Here is a 12,192-nt window from a genome sequence, read left to right as displayed (position 1 = left end):
TTTTATTAGATAATGCAGTGATTCTTCATGTCTGTTTGCAGTAAACAGATTCCAGCTTGCACCTGTGTTTGCAACCACGTTGACTAGTTTGTTGTCTTTTTCAATGCTAAATATATTCTGTCCCAAATCCTGACCCGTTCTTTAATTTAGTCATTTAGATTATTATCCCTAACTTTTTTTTCACTTTTTTTCGAAACCTAATCAGGAAACTGTGTTCATAACCCAACCAAGTCTCAGAGAAAAGTAAAAGTGAAACTGTGGATTGTTCAAGTAAACGCTTTATGATCATTTTTGATGCGTTGATATAATTGGGTGAGAACAGCCTAAGAGTAGACAGAGAAAGATGCCTGCTCAGCCATATACAGAATATACTGGAAGATTTTGCACTGATGACATGATGGGATGGTGAGCCTGAGAAGCAAAGCTCAGCTACATTAGCACATGATGTTATTGATTTGAAAAGATGGCACATAGCAGAGGTTAAACTAGGTTATGTGAGGAAGTGGGGTCCTCCCCAATGGGGTCAGGATCACATTCTGCACATTTACTGCATGGAGTAGAGGTTATAGCTCCATTTAAAACTACATATATAGTGTTCTGTAAAGGTGGATTCTCCAGATTAACAAAGGTTCTCCTTCTTAAGAGATGCTGTTAATTAATTTTCTAAATATTCTGTCTATTCATCCAAATTATTATTGTTTGTGATTTATTTATATTTCAGGAAACATCATCAGTCCTGCAAGGCATAAAAACTAACCCAACCAGCTTCAGAAACTTATACGCTCAGTGTAAGAAATTGTTTTGCTTAATTTCTTTACTCCAATGAGTAAAGTTCTCCCTCAGAAATTCCTCTGCTGCAAATATTATAACATTTAAGAAGCAGAGCTGAAAACTCTGTTATATATAAAATATAACTGGACTTGTCGTGAAAATATAAAAAAAATGCTGAGTTTAATCTGATTGCTATCAAGTCTGCTTCATTGAAAATGTGTTTATTGCTTGAAGAAAGGGATTTAGGTTAATGGGGCCATTATTAAATCTCTCTCTTTTTAAGCTGTTTCCATAAAGAATGAAAAAATTATAAGAGCAAACTTAGCCTGAAGTTACCTGCTCACACATGTATTTGACAGCAGGAGATTTTCCATGTGAGATGCATCCTTACCGCTGGAAATACTCCCAAGTGGTGCCTGGGTAGAGTGTACAGGATACAGGACATGATGCAAAAAGTATGCTGTGGATATTGCAGTGTTAGTGGCACATCAAGTAAGGCGGATGAAGCTCCTTATCCTTGATGATGACTGTTTCCTTGTCAATATTGTGGATACATGCTGTCTATTTATCAACAAAAAGAGTGAAAACCAACATGGCAGGTGAGGCAGGCAGAGAGGAGTTTGAAGCCACAAGCTTCAATAGCACGCACAATCACTCTCGCTCGCCATGAACTCTTCAGAGAACTAGCCTTGCTCTATTTCCGCACGAGTTTATTCTGAGATTTTCTGTTCATAAAGCCACAGAGCTGGCTGGATAAACTATAACTGACAACTGCTGACATTTTCTGACACGCAGTTCCTCTGGAAAGTATCTTTAAAATTTTTATGTTTGCTGTGCATGTGTGCTTTAGCGCAGAGACTTCATGCTTGTGTGTGATGCTACAGTTGCTTAGTAAAGGCAAAGGAAGGACAGTGACATTTGTTCTGCTGGAGACGGAGTCTGAAAGCAGATTTCAAGAACTGTGTGGGAGATGGTAATGCTGCAATTCTGAATAATGGAGCAGCGGGTTTCTGAAATGAGAGAAATCCATTGGACTCTGGGCATGTACTGAATGGAGCGACTTCCTTCTTGATACACTGATAGCACTGACAAAGAATCTGTGATTTACTAGTATGAAATGTAAATAATGATGATTTGCCCTTAGTTGTAGTGGGGTTTAAATCATAAAAAGCCTACAATGAATTAGCATAATGCACCTATTTATGCATGTGTAAATGTGAAACTTCGTAGATAAAATGTCTCGCCTCTAAAGGTAGTCAAATCCCTGTTTACCTTGTACAAACATGATTTGGAAACCAGGACTGCTGTTTCAGACACGATAAAAGTGAGAAAGTATGTTGAAAATTTAAAACTGCTTTATGCCTCATTCAGCCATTAGGGAGGAAAAGCTTCTTCTCCCTGATTTATTTAGACATCATGGCTTTAAAGTCTGTCAAACAAATTGAGGGGCACAGTTGGGAAAAGCTAAGTGAAAATGTTTAACAAATTATGGGCAGAGATGGATTTAGTTGATTCTTTTCATCCCTCAATTTGGTCCAATGCCACATCTCTGTCAAAATAGATTTGGCCTCTATATTTCCTTCTCTGTGTGAGACATCTCTTCTCTTTTCTTCTTTTATATCTTTCCCCATCAGCCCATTGGGATCGCTGAATTGGCTGCTGTGGAAGCGCATGTCCCAGACTGCTTTCTGGGACAAACTTAAAGAAGCTGGCAATAAAGATGGAAGGGAAAACATGGTGGAGAGAGAGAAAAAGAAAGATGCTCCTCTAACACTATGGAGCCTCTTCAATTATTCAAATGGCCACTGTCCCTCTGCACTTGTTCTCTCTGCTTGGTTAGAATATTAAAATGGCCGCCCCCAAAGAGACAGATACCCAGAAGATGAAGCCCACGCAGAGAGCAAAGGCTGAATGCACTTGACTTTTCACATCTCTGCCAGAGCAGTCGACAAACAGGAGACTGTCTATGCAACTCACAGCATGACTGAAAAAGAAAGTATTCCTCTCACGTATGGCCTAAATTCCATTAAAGGCAGGCTGCAGGACTGCAATATTAGCATCATGTACAGTATGCTACCTATGTCCCAACAGAAAGGAAGATCCCACTCAAGCACACACTTTGAGGTAGCAACAGTTACTTGTCCTCTGTTTGAGGATTTGACCTGGTTGCCATAGTCTAATCTTACGACATTGGCTTGAACTCTAAAGATTATTAAAAATTGTGATCCTCCTCATGTATAGCATGGATTGAACAAATGCTGTTTTAATAAAGCTGTACAGATTTAGTCAAGTTTACTTTGATTCGATTTTCTTTTAAGCTTCCTTTGACTGCCTAATTCCATTTATGGAAATAACAAACTGAACCATGGAGCCAGCTTAGGATGGTATGCTTTAAGCAACTGCACGTTGACATGCAATCCTAATGGGCAGCTTTTCACTCACAATTTTTGACACGTTCAGCTGTCTGACAAAAGAAACAGAAACATAAGAAAATGGGAGCAACTTTACTGGGAATTATGTTTTATCAATATACACTTATGCTTTATTGTTTTCACGTAAAGATGCATGCCACCCCTTGTGGTTATTCTTTCTCAGTACTGGGTTCTTTTTCTGGTGTTAACAGGAACCATGGATTAAGTGCAGGGTGCAGGATGTGCATACATGCAGTAATTGGACTCTAAACCGCATTGTTAGGATGTATTAATCCGGTTTTGAAAAGCTTGATTTTGTGCAATTGTAGGACTGTTGTAGTGGGACCAATGCTGTAGGACTAACCTTTAACCTGCATTGGAAAAATTTCTGTTTTGGTTGGACAATACAATGAATCTAAGTTTTAAACTATTCAACTTTGGAACCCAAGGAACAGTGCTATTAACTTGAGATTAAGATTGGCAATCAGAAACAAAAAAATGTTTGCTTTTACCAATACATTACTGCATGGTGGTGTGGTGTGGTGGTAAGCACAATGGCCTTACAGCAAGTTGCTTCCTCCTCTCACATAAAAGCTGCTCACAGTAGACATAGCTCTAATTTCCTAGTAGAATATTTTGGTTTTGTTGCCAGCTTCTTTTTCAGGTATGTATTTGACAATAACTGTGGAGCGTATGCAGAGCACCTGGGCTGAGCATAAACATGCAGTATTAGGCTCTCAACTGCTTTATTATGGTGTGTTAATTCACCTTTGAGAAGCTAAACTTCGTACAGTTTTGTAGGACTAACATTTTTATCTATTTTAAAAGTCCAGTTTAAGTTGGACAACACAATAATTTATTTATTTTTTTCTTTCTTGTAGCACCAGGATATTCAAAGAAACTAAGTTTGAAACATTTCAGTCTGAAACACAACCAATACCATTAACTTGCAGGATAGAACAAACATTTAAGGACTGAAAAATCAGAAAAAAGCTAATGTTAGCATTCAGCAACACATAAGTGTATGCTAGCTTAGACAAGTGAAAGGCTGATTCAGTTCAAATTTAATTAACATTTTATTTATAAAGCACTTTTCATACAAGCGCAGCACAAACTGCCTTACACAATAAAAAACAAGTGTTTGCATATTTAAAGGCACACTGATCCCTCTTCTTCTCTCTCTCTCGCTCTCTCTCTTTCTCTCTCAGTCGCACATAATACACATACACATACACACACACACATATATACACACACACACGCCTCTCAAGTGAATATTAATAGAAAAATAAAGATCTGACCTGACACTGCTCTGAGGAAACAATATCTTGGGGATCCATCTACACCAGGAGCCACCCCACCTCATAGAGGCTGCCACTACAGGAACCTCCCAGATCAAGGCAGGCCGGGGTCCACGCCACAGCCATGGGGCTGCAGTGCAGGACCCCAGCCACCCAGACAAGGGCGAGCCCCATTGTAACGACCCTAATGGACGAGCAGGCATAGTCCCAGGCATGGAGGATCCCCATGAAGAAAATGCTGTTGGTTTGTTCATTCATTCATTCATTTATTCATTTATTATCTGTACTGCTTCATCCATTAAGGGTCACGGGGAAGCTGGAGCCTAACCCAGCATTTAACAGGTGAGAGACAGGGTACACCCTGAACAGGTCGCCAGTCCATCGCAGGGCAAACACAGAGAGACAAACAACCACTCACGCTCACACTCACTCCAACACTGGAGTTATAAAAGATGGAAAAAAAAGTAAAAAGAAAGATCAGGTAGACTTAAGAATGACAACAAATAAGAGCGACAAGTAAGAAAAATGAAAAAAGAAAGAACAGGGAAAGCTACTTAAACAGGTAGTTTTTATAATAAGTTAAAAAATATTCCATTAAAATAAATAAAATAATAAAAAATAATAGTAAAATGAGTCAAATGAAATAGTCTATTAGGCCGTTCCACAGACAAGGGCCGTAGTGATGGAACAAGGCCTTGACGTAAGTTAGGAACAATTAAAAGGCCGTTACCGGAAGACCTCAGGGTCTGCCAGTGCTTATAATTTAAAAGCAAGTCAAATAAATAAGAAGGCTCAAGACCATTAAAAGATTTATAAACCGTTAAAAAAAAAAAAAAAAAATCCTAAATGCTTTACTTGTGTTGACCAGTGAGTCAGGGAAGACAGACACGGCTAATGTTCATATGCACAGATCCAACTAAACAAGCCTAAATGTAAAGTAAGTCACATTAAGCCAATTATTTACATAACAAGATCATTTTCAAGGGGAAAATGTCTAATTACTGTATGTAATTCTAATGAACAACAGATTCATTTTAAAGGATTAAGTAATGCTTGAAGCTTTTAGGAATCTAAAGGAAAAAACTACTCACGTTACCAATATTGTCCCTTTAGTTAATAAATTGTTAGGTAAAATATAAATGAGATAATTTTTACAATTAATGGTCATTTAGAGAACTTTTTTGCACAATAGTGATTGGTGTTAGAGAGTTTTGCTAATATATCTTATTTTATGAAATCCTAACAAGTGAAGCATAAATCTACAAAGAACTTGTCAAATAAATACAAATAGATTAAAGAAAAGCAAAACAAAAAATTATAAAATAAAATAAAATAAAATTCTTATTCCATAAATGCCTGGTTGGTTTACAGACTAGCATAATAGAACCATTAATTGGCCTTTACTGTAGAGGGAGTCACTGCCATTTCTGTTAAGATCTAGTGTGGGGCTTTCTTTGTTTTTTAAATCTGAAATTAATTAAAGATCTGCAGCACATGAGTGTAAAAAGCACTTGCTTTTCCCTTGTATTGCCACTAAATATCATCACAGCAAATAAATCATCCTTTGAACAACCTGCATAGTAATCTGTAGATAGACTGAGCTTAGATCAAGGTCCAAGCCTCAAGTTCCCATTGCAGAAAATGGTGATTGTGGGAAAGGACGTACCCTAAATGATGTGTAAAAAATCCCTATCCTACTTACTAATTGTTACTTGCCAACTGCTTCATGCCAAGAGAATGATTGCATTTACTGTTTCATTAACTGACTACCTGTCATTCAACATGACTGACATGCTGTAAGAATCCCAGACTGTATACAAGCAAATTGTGATCTCTGAGCAGTTTTTCTTGCTCTTTAATTAGAGTAGATTGGATGCTGTTGTAAATTGCTATAACTTTGAAAGCATAAATAGTATTACAAAAAATAAAGGCTAGCACCAGTTGTTTAGCTTGCAGAATGAAAAAAAGACATCTGCTACAAGGCAGAGCACACACAGACATCCTCTACATTATATTGTTGCTTCTTTAAAATCTGCACTTACATTTCGAGTATTCAGTATTCTCAAATATTGTGCTTTTAGAATTTGGTTGAACTATATTTCCACTGCTGGGTTAGTGGTCTGAGCCTTGCCTCCTTCTCTCTATGCCTCAGATATATTGAACAACACTAAAAATCACGAAATTGCGTGCTTCAGACAAAACAAATCTGCCAGTGTGATGTGATGTGTGCTGAGAAGCACTCAGTCATTCCTTTGTGCTTTATGCTTTTAGCTTAGAACTTCCATCTAATTCAAATTTTATACAATTTATGGAGTTATACTTGATTCCATGCAGTTATGCAAATGCATGACTGAGAAGAAAGAAGAAAAAGGAAAGAGTGAAAGAAAGGTGTTTTCTGCCAAAAGATATATAGTGACTATGATAGCCACATCATTATACTCCATTTAATGTCTCCTTATGCCCTCCACGGAATCATCTCCTCATTTATTCAGATTTTTGTTCATGAATCTTTCACTTATCTCTTATTATTTTATTTATTTATTTATTTTCTCAAGGCTGGTGTTGAGGTTCATTACTTTCCTTTGATTTATTGGTGCATGGGACTCTGTAATCCGCCCTCAGAGAGACTTTACAGGCGTTTTAATTTATTTGTGTTTTAACTATTATTTCTTTATTTTATTTTTTTTTATTTCCTTCTATTTTGTTAGTATTCAGTGATCACAAAGAGCAGTGTAGGAGGATGAACTTTAATGGATTGTGTTTCCTCTCATTACAGCAGTTCCAGATAATTAAAGTGGCATTGTGTGTATGCACATTATACGAAAGCCCCATTGAGGATTAAAAAAAAAAAAAAAGAAAAGAAAACTCTGTAAAATGGTTATGAAGACAGTAAATGTTTGGACTCTAAAATGAAGAGAAAGCTTATGTTTAGCTGCACCTGGGGGTAATGAGAGCACCTGTTCATTAATATGAAATAAAACAAAGACAGAAATGTTTATGAAATTACTTTTTGTGAGTCACTAATATCAAGCTCAGACCTTTTGTCTGGAGTGTGTAGGTGCAGCAGCATGCATATCTGTATGTAGGTCAGAAAGAATAATCTATTAAAATTCTTTGACATTAATGAAAGGCCTGCCTTCGATATTGACATTTCGACCTTTTGTGTGCTTGGCAAAAGAGAACCCCATTTCTCATTACCCTTTGTGGCTGATTATTCCTTGCAATAGAATGATTTCTGAATCTAACCAGAATGGAACCGTGTCTGTACATCAAGATGTAACATTTCCAGCTTCAGCTCTGGTCTTAAAAAAAAAATGCACATTTTGAATTAACGGTATAATTACAAGAGTGGAATTTAAGAGGTAAATCTTTCACCATGTTTATGAAGTCATGGGGAAAAAAAAGTGAAAATACAACCTCTTTTAATTTTAAGATTTTACTTATCAGGACTTCATAAAAATGTATCTGGCCCTTAGTGGCTCTTAAAATTAGATAAAGGTAATCTCAGGTGAACAGCTGAACAACTGAAATCACACACGCTGTACTACGTACTACTCCATAAACTGTTCGTGTTTACTGTGATCAAAATGAGATTACTACGGAAATATATCCCAACAAACCTCACACATTTCTCTACTCAATTACAGACAGTCTGCAACAAAGACTATCTATCTATCTATCTATCTATCTATCTATCTATCTATCTATCTATCTATCTATCTATCTATCTATCTATGAAAAACCTGTGTCATAGTTTCTACACTAAGTTATTTTAAGAAATAGAAAAGAAAAATTGAGGGGTTATGCAAAGCTGCTATCTCTGCTATTTCAATATGGATATGCTGGCACATGGTCAAATATGCCCTGTGTCCACATTATTGTTGAACGCTGTTGTCCAACAGGCCTTGTTTTTCCAGAATACATTATTTTGATTAATTACACCAGGTCCCTATTGAATTTGAATGACCTCCAAAAGACTGCTCAAGTCCTGGTCATGTGACTTCCTGTATGGTGCCTAGATTTCTATGAAGGATGATAATGAAGCCTATTAGCATAAACATGAAGACAGAGAGAAGCTTCTAAAATGAGCCAGAGCACTATATATTGTAGGGGAGCTTTCAACAGTTTTACAGCCTCAAATGAACCTACAGCTCGAGTTAGGGGATTAATTCGAATGCTTTAGGCATTGCAGCGATGGCTTTAGAAAATGTTGTTTTTCGTTTCTCTTTTTATAGTGTGCCACAACAAAGAAAACAAGGCCTGATTTATGATTCTTTCCTTTATGTTCATTACACGCATGCTGTCATATTTGATCTGTAGGGTCCTCAGACCAATGCATAAAACATTTCTTTGCTTTCAAGAGTTAAAAAATATTAGGAATGACAGGGAATGGTAAATGAATAATGTATTGAATGATTTGACAACCTTCAGGTAGAATTCTAGTGACAGATACACACACACACACACACACACACACACATATATATATATATATATATATATATATATATATATATATATATATATATACTTAATTATGATGTGTAGCAGATGGACAGACCATCATGTGTGTTTGTTAGAGTCCTGGTGAAGCTGCAGGTTAAGATACTGCCGGTGCTCCTGCAGAAGCATCACAATATTTTAATTAGACATTTCTTAATCAGAACTGGCTGTTAATGTCTTAAAGGACTAACACAGTGACATTCCATTTGGAGAACTGCCTCTTACAACCTAAGCAAGTATTCTCTAACACTGATCTCTGAACTTTTAATTATTAATAGAAATGTGTCTTGGTTAATTAAAAAAGTTTAATACGTATGTTTGACTTCATGTAAATTCTTTAAAGCAAAATCAAGTATCTTTCTTTGTTTGTTTATTATAGTACATCTTTTCCAGTTTCACAGAGAAAATTAACCAAACAAACAAATATCTCATCACCTGCATGCCGCTTTGAGGGAATACTCTTCAGAGTCCCCCACAGCCCTTTTGTAAATGTTTATCATCACATATAGATCCTTTGTGACCAGCAACACTTAACAGAGCATAACAGCCGCATGCTTGATATACTCTCACAAGAACAGCCAGATGGGATGTAACCTTGAACTGAAATTGTAAAACAGAAATTGGGCAAATAACCATATTTGGTCACTTCATTGGCCATACAAAATGCTTCTATATGCTGCTCCATGAAAACATACAACCACATGTAGTTCTCCCCGCCAGTCATCAAAGATCAGGCCATGCCCCAGATACTTCAGTGGGAATGGCTTTCAACATAGAAATGGGAAGAAACTTGATATTGACCACTTAATTCTTATTTTTGAAAAAAAAGTTACCAAGTTCGTAGTCTTGGAACATCCTTTACCAACCACAGTAGCACTCTTCTTCATTATTTCAGTCAGTTCCCAATAAACAGTTAATTATTTTACCAACTTTTAAGCTGTATATTGTATAATTAGTCCCTTGAGTAATTTGCAATGTTTCCATTGCAATTATTACCACCAATTCCTGCTATCACCACAACTTTAATGCAACTTTGATATGTGATCAATTTAACTTCTATATTTCTGATTGAATATGCAGACTCATGTGAGAGAAATGTAACCTGGGTAATACCAAGATGTATACAGCAGCAAAATATCATACATGTATCCTGCTGAAGCAAAAGCAGAAGAAGAGAAATACATCACATCTGCCATGACACTTTCCCAGATTCTACATGGAAGTAGAGGTAAACTGTTTGGTACCACATGCAACACTGTGTTGGAAGGCAAATGAAAGCTGTCATTTGTCTGCCACAAAACACAGTCAGAGCATGTCTGAAATGCACACATAGACAAGAAAAATCACCACTGTTACGGACGGCACTCATTGCTGCCACCTGGGGCTCGTCATGCATGCAAATGCCAGGCCCGGATGTCTGTTAGGAGTGGCTAGACCAGGTGCACCCTTGTCTCCTCCCCTCTGGTTGGCTCATCACCCAGCCAATCACATTGCAGCCTGCCAGCAACCAGGAAATAAAGGACTGCTGCTGTGTTCATTCTGGAGGGAGAAGCTGGTTAGCACAGATGGTTTCCCCCTCAGCTTGGTAGAATTGTGATGGTGTATTAGACTGTGTGTTTAGCTGTGCTTAGTGGTGGCATTTTGGTACATAGACTACCTAGAGGGTTCAGCAGGGTTAAACCTGACTCTTTGTGTTTTCGCTTTTAGTAGTATTTGTAGGGCTTTGCCTTTGTGTAGCATACAGCTCTTTTGGCTGCTCTTTGAGTTTGTTTGTGTTCTGCCTTAGATTCAGCATTTGTGTTTAAACATTAGAGGTTAATGGTAGTTTGTGTTGGGTTAGCTTAGGGTATTCGGTTGTGAATATATGTTACTTAGATTATTGGAACTGCTGCACGTTAGTTATCTAGATAAGTACGCCAGTTCACTCTTTTGTTTGTGTAATTTTGGTTTTGTTTATCCAGCGGGTTTTGAGTTAGGCTTTAGTGATAACATTTTGTGTTTCTTTCAGTAGTTTCACAAACCCCAACACTGGTTTGTGTTTGCCACCTATTAGATTCATCTTCATTTTCACTCACAACAATAAAAACTGGTTTATTTAACTTTGACATCTGTCCACTGCTTGCTTTTTTGTCACGCCCTCCCATACCCCTAAAGTGGGTCGTAACACCACTATAAGTGAAATATTCTCCCATTATGGTTATTTTAATAGAGAATTCCATATTGATAACTTTCTCATTCCCACAGCATGAAAAGAAAACCCGAGGAAAGCAAAATATTGTTGTCAGATCTCAGTGCTTTGTAACTGCCATGAAAATATAATAAATAGGGTATATACCTAAAACAGAAAACATCAATATGTAACTAGCTTGACAAACAAGTCAAGCTAGGGAAGCCACTGTACTACTAAAGTTTGCTATTTTTTTCCATAAGTCTAATATTCATAAGTTTAAAATGCATAATATCAGAATTTAAATGTTACTGAACCTACTTTCTTATAGTAAATATAAATATTTGAAAAAAAAAATGTTTTTGCAGGAAAAAACTATTTAAAACACTCAAAACTTTTGCCACAACTTTCCATAAAACCTGCCTCAAGATCAGCCTTTTTAGATCCCAACAATCACAAAAAATGCTGGAGCAATTGGAGAAACTGAAACAATTGTGTTCAAGCAATCAGACAGGAAATGCAACACCTGAATATAAAAATATTTTAACCTGTTACTATGTCACATACATTTATTTTAGCCCTTACCTAATTAATTTGTTACACCTTACCCTAACCATTTGTGGGTAGTAGTACAGTAGAATAGTAACCCAGATAGCAGACACATTTGGGCCTAATCTGGGCTACTTTTGGAACTCATGGCTCAGTTACAACACTTACAAGTGTTGTATAGGTCAGACATGGTCCAGGTGTCAAATGCTGGCCTGGATGTGGGTTTGGGAAATGTCTTGTTGGCCACATGTTGCCCAGATGGTAGTTGTTAGCTTGGTTGTTGATCACAGCAGGTGTTGTGTGGGCCAGAACTGGTCTAAATATTTGGGTTTGTTGATATCTAGTTGCTAGCAGGTGAGATGTAGGACAGAAAGCAAAATGCTGCTGTAAAGTCAGGCGTCCTGATGGAGAAAATAGTTGTGAGCCACAGGATGCTGCAGGAATATACACAATAAATGTCACTGTGCCCTTACAATGAGTCAAAAGTGCA

Source organism: Melanotaenia boesemani, chromosome 1 (genome assembly GCF_017639745.1).
Source record: "Melanotaenia boesemani isolate fMelBoe1 chromosome 1, fMelBoe1.pri, whole genome shotgun sequence".
NCBI classification, from domain to species: Eukaryota; Metazoa; Chordata; class Actinopteri; order Atheriniformes; family Melanotaeniidae; genus Melanotaenia; species Melanotaenia boesemani.
Note: the sequence above shows the minus strand (reverse complement) of the source record.